This window comes from Aotus nancymaae, unplaced genomic scaffold (assembly GCF_030222135.1).
Source record: "Aotus nancymaae isolate 86718 unplaced genomic scaffold, 86718_ANA_hifiasm-v0.15.2.pri h1tg000021l, whole genome shotgun sequence".
Classification (NCBI taxonomy): Eukaryota; Metazoa; Chordata; class Mammalia; order Primates; family Aotidae; genus Aotus; species Aotus nancymaae.
Genome location: NW_026988433.1, coordinates 1814831 through 1822280, shown reverse-complemented (window position 1 = coordinate 1822280; position 7450 = coordinate 1814831).

Sequence of the window (7450 nt, the reverse complement as noted above, 5' to 3'; positions counted from 1 at the left end):
GGCTCAAAGTGCTGGGTGATCAGCCCTTATATGCATTTCCTGAATGAGTCTTTTTTAAAACTAAATTTCACCAGAGATTTCCCTGTAGGGCCACTGTATGTCCTGGGAAGTCAACCCTCCAGACACTTTCATGAGGCCTCCAGTCACCCAGTGGTGCCTTTCAGCTGGGAGGAGCAAAATGCCTTTTCTCTTTGGAGCTAAGAAAACTCATTTGCCTATGAAAACAATAGTTCAGTTCCTCATGCAAATACACACAAACAAGCTGAATCGGGATTAATTTTTGGAGAAAAAGCAATAGAGAAGGCCCTTTAGAATGCCTCTCCAAACTAGAATTAGGATCCTTAAACAACTTCCCTAAAGAATAAAAAAAAACAAAAACAGCCAAGACCACTTTCTGCAAACTGTGCTCAGCCACTCCTAACTTTGTAGTTCTCATCTGCCATCACACACGCCAAGGTCAAATCCCCTCACAGTACAAGGTCATGTCTGGTACCCCCAAAGCCAAAGAGGTCAGGTTGTGCAATACAGGAAAACAGAGCTTTAGCCCTAAGAAGAATCTGCCCATGACTCTTGAAACTCCATAAGAAAAACAGAACACCCAGAAGGAGCGAGTAGCACCTTCATTCTGAATTCTTTAAAGGGGTTCAAGTCATTAGAAGCCTTCTCTAGATATTTTGGTACTGCAGATGGAAAAGGGAGAGGAAGGAGGTATAGGGTAGAAGAAAAGTAAAGAAAAAGTATCTTTTTTAAGACAGGAAGCAAACACAGAAACCAAGCACATCGTTTTTTGGGTTTTTTATTTTTGTTGTTTTCCTCTTTTGCAACTGTGAGAAATTTTAGCTAAATCAGAGAGGCTTTGTTACCATAATTTGGAGTTCTCACTTGGATTTGACCAAGTCAGGTAGAATTGGTCAACTCTGAGGAGAGAAAGACTGGAACAAACAACAAAAAAAACCCAACCGTATGATCATGAGCACTCTAATGGTAAAGATAAGTTAAAACCAGCTGGTTGTCAAACTTTAGCCAAGACGAGACCCCAATTCAGCTACTTACCTAGGGATGGGTCTCAGGCTGAAGGCTGCTCTCTACCATCCTAGAAGCTGGAAAAAACTCCAACTTGTCTTCTCTGCTGGGAGTGAGCTCAAACTCCTTAAAGGAGTTACCTGCTTTCCACAGTCACGGAAGCAGAAAATTTTGCCTTCCTTGCTGGAAGCAAATAAAACTCCAATAAAATGAGTTCTATGGCAAACCAACTTCACACCTTGACCCAATTTTGGGAGATCAGGGATTCTCCGGAGGGTTGCTCTCAGACCTCAGCAAATTGTCCTATTGGTTTGAGCCATAAAGTTAGCTCATGTCGGTACCAAGCACCAACAGGAGATTTATCAAAGGGAGGGAATGAGTGAATGAATGAGTGAATGAATGAATGAGTGAGGGAGTGAGTGAGGGAGGGAGTCAATGAGTTTTTGAGTGAATGAATGAGTGATTGAGTGAATTGATTGAATAAGTGATTGAATGAGTGAATGAGTGACTCAGTGAGTAAATGAGTGAGTGAGTGAGTCAGTGAGTGAGTAAGTGAGTCAGTGAATGAGTGACTGAGTGAATGACCGAGTGAGTGACAGAGTGAGTGAGTGACTGAGTGAGTGACTGAGTGACTGAGTGACTGAGTGAGTGAATGACTGAGTGACTGAGTGAGTGAATGAGTGAGTGAGTGAATGACTGAGTGAGTGACTGAATGAACAACTGAGTGATTGAGTGAGTGAATGACTAAGTGAGTGAGTAGGCGAGTGACTGAGTGAATGACTGAGTGAATGAGTGAGTAAATGAATAAGTGAATGAGAATGAGTGACTGAGTGAATGATTGAGTGAGTGAGGGAATGACTGAGTGAATGAGTAAGTGAATGAGTGAGTGAATGAATGAGTGAATGATTGAGTGAGTGAGTGAATGAATGACTGAGTGAATGAGTGAGTGAGTGGGTGAGTGAGTGAATGAGTGAGTGGGTGAGTGAATGAGTGAGTGGGTGAGTGAATGAGTGAGTGAATGAGTGAGTGGGTGAGTGAATGAGTGAGTGAGTGAATGAGTGAGTGGGTGAGTGACTGAGTGAGTGGGTGAGTGAATGAGTGAGTGACTGAGTGAGTGAGTGACTGAGTGAGAGAGTGAATGAGTGAGTGGGTGAGTGAGTGGGTGAGTGAATGAGTCAGTGACTGAGTGAGTGAGTGACCGAGTGAATGAGTGAATGAGTGAGTGGGTGAGTGACTGAGTGAGTGGGTGAGTGAATGAGTGAGTGACTGAGTGAGTGACTGAGTGAGTGAGTGAATGAGTGAGTGGGTGAGTGAATGAGTGAGTGAATGAGTGAGTGGGTGAGTGAATGAGTGAGTGACTGAGTGAGTGAGTGACTGAGTGAATGAGTGAATGAGTGAGTGGGTGAGTGACTGAGTGAGTGGGTGAGTGAATGAGTGAGTGACTGAGTGAGTGAGTGACTGAGTGAGTGAGTGAATGAGTGACTGGGTGAGTGAATGAGTGAGTGGGTGAGTGAATGAGTGAGTGACTGAGTGAGTGAGTGACTGAGTGAGTGAGTGAATGAGTGAGTGGGTGAGTGAATGAGTGAGTGAGTGACTGAGTGAGTGAGTGAATGAGGGAGTGAGTGAGTGGGTGAGTGAATGAGTGAGTGGGTGAGTGAGTGAGTGAGGGAATGAGTAAATGAATGAATGAATGAATGAATGAGTTAATGACTGAGTGGGTGCACAGGCCCTGCTCCCCAGGCACCACCCATGCGGTGCGCAGGCTCCCGGTCTCTGACTCCCTCCTCCTCCCTCTGGTTCCTCCCGACCGCCCCCTGCAGCCCACCCAGCTGCATTCAGGAAAGTCAGGGCTTGTGGTTTAAATCATTGTCCTCCCACAGGGTCCTGAGCCTGGGCCAGGCCTGGTCAGGGGTCTCCACGCCGCCTCCCCGCCCCACAGCCCGGCACAGGGGGAAGGTGCAGGTGGCTGGGCTCTGATGCAGCTCAGGTCCCCGCTCCTCCTCGGGGGACTGGGAAGAGGCGGCCGCCTGTGTGTGGGACCCTCCCGTGGGGAGCGCTTGCTGGGCCTCTGTGGCCTGAGACGCTGCTGCAGAACGGAGATAAGTCACCGCTGGCTGCTCTCGGCCGCCCGCCCTCCAGGGTGTCCACGAGGGTCAGCCTCGGGCTGCCTGGGGCTGTGCTGGACGACCCCGTGGGCCACGCTGGGGTGGAGGGGAGCCCCCCACACGGGAGTCCTTGGGGGCGTGCTGTGTGGGCTACCCCGGCAGGCGGCCTCTCCTGAGTCTCCAGATGGGAGCTGGCACCGGCTCTGGACTTGCTGACCCCTCAGAGGGTGACTGCAGCCCTCCCCAGCCCTCCCCGCAATGGGGTCCTCACTGTGTTCAGCTGAGTCAGCACTCACGGGAACACGGCCTCCCCATCAGGGAAGCAATCCCCACACTGTGCCCGCCCTCCGTGTCCTGCCCAGGCCCAGAGGGGGTGATTGTTGCAGGGTGACTATCCGTCCCCATCTCTTCTTAAACTATGTGTGTATGTGTCTGTGTGTGTGTGTGTCTGTGTGTGTCTGTGTGTGTTTGTGTGTGTCTGTGTGTGTATCTGTGTGTTTATGTGTCTGTGTATGTGTCTGTGTGTGCATCTGTGTGTGTGTGTCTGTGTGTGTATTTGTGTGTGTATGTGTCTCTGTGTGTGTGTGTCTGTGTCTATGTGTCTGTGAGTGTTTGTGTGTGAGTTTGTGTCTGTGTGTCTGTGTGTGTGCCTGTGTGTCTGTGTTTGTGTGTGTGTTTGTGTGTGTGTGTGGAGGGGGTTACAATTACAGGAAAAGCCCTCCCTGACCTCCTGTTGCCAAGAGAAAGGTGCCTCTACCTTCAACTCGGCAGAACAGAACAGAGTGGGGGTCAGGAGGGTGGGAGCTGAGGCGATGGCCAGGCGCTCCTCGGTGAGTGGATTCCCCAGACAGAGACTTTGCCTCCCACTCTGCCAGCTCCTCCTCACACACCTATTTCCATTACTTCAGTGAGTGGCACCATCCTCCTCCCATCGATCTGAGTGCAGAGCCCTAGAAACAGGGCCCAAGATGGCCTGGAAGGAAGGAGGAGAAGAGGACTCTGGGGCCACGGGTGGTCCCTCCCTGCACTCACTCCTCACCCACACTTCCAGCCCCAGGCTCTCCTGTGTTCCTCTCCTGTGTCTCCCGTGGTCCCCTCCTGGGTCCCCTGTGGTCTCTCCTCCTGAGTCTCCCGTGGTCCCCTCCTGCATCTCCCGTGGTCCCCTCCTGGGTCCCCCGTGGTCCCCTCCTGCGTCTGCCGTGGTCCCCTCCTGCGTCTCCCGTGGTCCCCTCCTGGGTCTCCCATGGTCTCCTCCTGCGTCTCCCGTGGTCTCCTCCTGGGTCCCCCGTGGTCCCCTGCTGGGTCTCCCGTGGTCTCCTTCTGCGTCTCCCGTGGTCCCCTCCTGGGTCTCCCGCCTCCTGGGTCTCCCGTGGTCTCCTCTTGGGTCCCCTGTGGTCTCCTCCTGCGTCTCCCGTGGTCCCCTCCTGCGTCTCCCGTGGTCCCCTCCTAGGTCCCCCGTGGTCCCCTCCTGCGTCTCCCGTGGTCTCCTCCTGAGTCCCCCATGGTCCCCTCCTGTGTCTCCCGTGGTCTCCTCCTGGGACCCCCGTGGTCCCCTCCCGGGTCCCCCGTGGTCCCCTCCCGGGTCTCCCGTGGTCCCCTCCCGCGTCTCTCGTGGTCCCCTCCCGGGTCCCCCGTGGTCCCCTCCCGGGTCTCCCGTGGTCCCCTCCTGCGTCTCCCGTGGTCTCCTCCTGGGTCCCCCGTGGTCTCCTCCTGGGTCCCCCGTGGTCCCCTCCTGGGTCTCCCGTGGTCTCCTCCTGGGTCCCTCGTGGTCTCCTCCTGGGTCCCCCGTGGTCCCCTCCTGGGTCTCCCGTGGTCTCCTCCTGGGTCCCTCGTGGTCTCCTCCTGCGTCTCCCGTGATCCCCTCCTGGGTCTCCCGTGGTCTCCTCCTGGGTCCCCCGTGGTCCCCTCCTGGGTCCCCCGTGGTCTCCTCCTGGGTCCCCCGTGGTCCCCTCCTGCCAGGGAGTGGTGGCTGCTGTTCTCAGACCCACCTCTCAGGTCGGCACACCCTCCCAGCCCTCCTGGTGCTTCTTTCTCATCCGAGCAAATCCCTTTGGGGCCTATTCTAAGAACAAGTTAATGTATTATCCATCAGAGAGGCCTGTGGGCAGCCCACAGGCAGGCATCCAGGACAGAGAAAGTCAAAGCGCTTCCCCGGTGTGGGGGCGAAGGCCGATGTTTCCGGAGAAGACGTGTTTCCGCCACACTCCACGTGGCTGCCTGGTTCTCCTCTGTCCACACCAGCCCGGCTGTCAGGAAAGGAACATTTGCGTGGAAGGGGACTCGGGGTGTGGGACAAAGGCAGAAGGAGCCTCAGGGCCGACTCAGGAGCAGAACCACGTGCATCGTGTGAAAAGCGTCAGCGGACGGAAACCCTTAGTCAGACTTCACAGCATGAACAGCCCCAGTGTAAAATAAACTGCCCGCGCGTCTCCTCCCGTTTCTGCACATCGTGTGTCGAGTGGTCGCTCAGATGACTAACTGCCTCCCTTGGGGAGCAGAGGCTGGGTCCAGGCGGGAACAATGGTTCTGGCGTGACAATGTGACAGTTAAACAAAGTGGCGTCTGATTAAGTGAGTGCATCGATTCTCCTAATGCGGAAGGACAGTGGCTTCTGGACCGGGCGGCATAAATCTCACTCTCTTTGGAGAGTGACGGATGATGGGGTCATTAAGGAACAGAGGAGCAAATGGACAAATAAACGGAGAATTGGTTGAAACGGGGATAGGCGTGCAATGGACAACTGAATAATTGGAGGATAAATGGTGTGATTAGTTACAATCTAGATGACTGGTCAAAACGGGCGATGGCTGTGTAAATGGATGAGAGGGTGGATGGACGGATGCAGGAGAGAAGAGTGGATAGTAACCTGGGTATATGCACAGGTAAGTGGATGGGCAGATGGATGGATGCATGCATGGAAGAGAGAAGGATGGATAGTAACCTCAGCATACGTTCAGATAAGTGGACAAGCAGACAGACGGACAGATGGATGGATGGTGGGTGGATTAGTGAGAAGATGGATGGCCATACACACAAATGACAACTTTGACAGTAAATGTTTGACTTAAATCTTAGGGTCATCAGGTTCCCCGGAGACACACAGGTGGTGCGTTAAACCTCACCTGCTCTTCCCAGCAGCCCACACTTCCTGCTTCCACCTCTTCCCCTGATCGATTCAGACACTCAGGGAATGAGGGGGTCACAATCTGAGTCAGCGGGAAGTCAGTCAACCCAGCCAGCGGTGTGGACGCCCCAGGCAGCCCGCACGTGGGCGGTGACTTGAACCTACACGGGCCGCAGGGGAGGAAGTCGGCAGTTACGTGGGTAATTGGGATAAAAATAACTCCACAGGAGCACCCGGAGGACTCGGGACTCATGGCCTCTGGAGGCCCCGATCCTCTCTCGGGTCACTCCCCTCCCCGTCCCTGTGCGGGGCCTGATCCCGAGAGCCCCTCCCCTGCGGAGGGCAGTGCTGAGCCGGCCCTGGGTACAGACAGGTCTGAGCGTCCCCATTTCTCCCCCAGGGGAACCGCAGCCCATCCGTCCTCTGACAGAAACCCGCCACATCCCCGAATGGAACTCAGACAAGCCACTTTCTATTGATTTCAGTTTGCATTTTAAATAGACAAAGTGGCTCTGGAAAGAAAGCACAAGTTCATTAGTGCTGTGAAATGCCATTTCCATCGACTCCTCGCGTGGGAAGCGGAATTACAGCTCCCTGGGGAGCACTGGCGGGACCCAGGCCCGCCGAGCCGGCAGCCGGAGCAGAAGCCAGCGGGGAACACCCTTGACTTCCTGGGCTCTGGCGGGGACAACGGGGCTGCCCGGGAAAAGGAGCCCCTCCTCCAACTCAGAGGCCGCTGGACCCTGACCTTGGCCGGCCAGCGGCCTGACCAGCAGGCGTGTCGGCAGCGTAGCCCCAGGAGCAGGGGTTCTCAATCCTGGTGCCCTCTGGAACCCAAGGAGCCCGAGAAAATGCTCGTGCCTGGAGACCACCCCCAGAGATGCGGTGGGCGTGGAGTGAGCACGGGCCCCCAGGGGTAACTACGTGCAGCCGGTGGGTGAGCACCTTCCTGGGCGCCTTCTGCCGCCCCACAGAGGCCCACCCTCCCCACACAGACAGAACCCACCCTGCCCCGTGCGCTGAGCCCCAGGGGGACAAAGCCGCATGCACCCGGGGCGCGTTCCTTCACGGTGGAAGAAATGTGCTGACCGGAGAGGGCTCTTATTTTCGTACTGAAATTTTACGCGGATCTATCCACAAAGAACACACAGGAAAGGATCGTTTTCAACAGACGATGCCGCAGCAATTGCACGTCCGC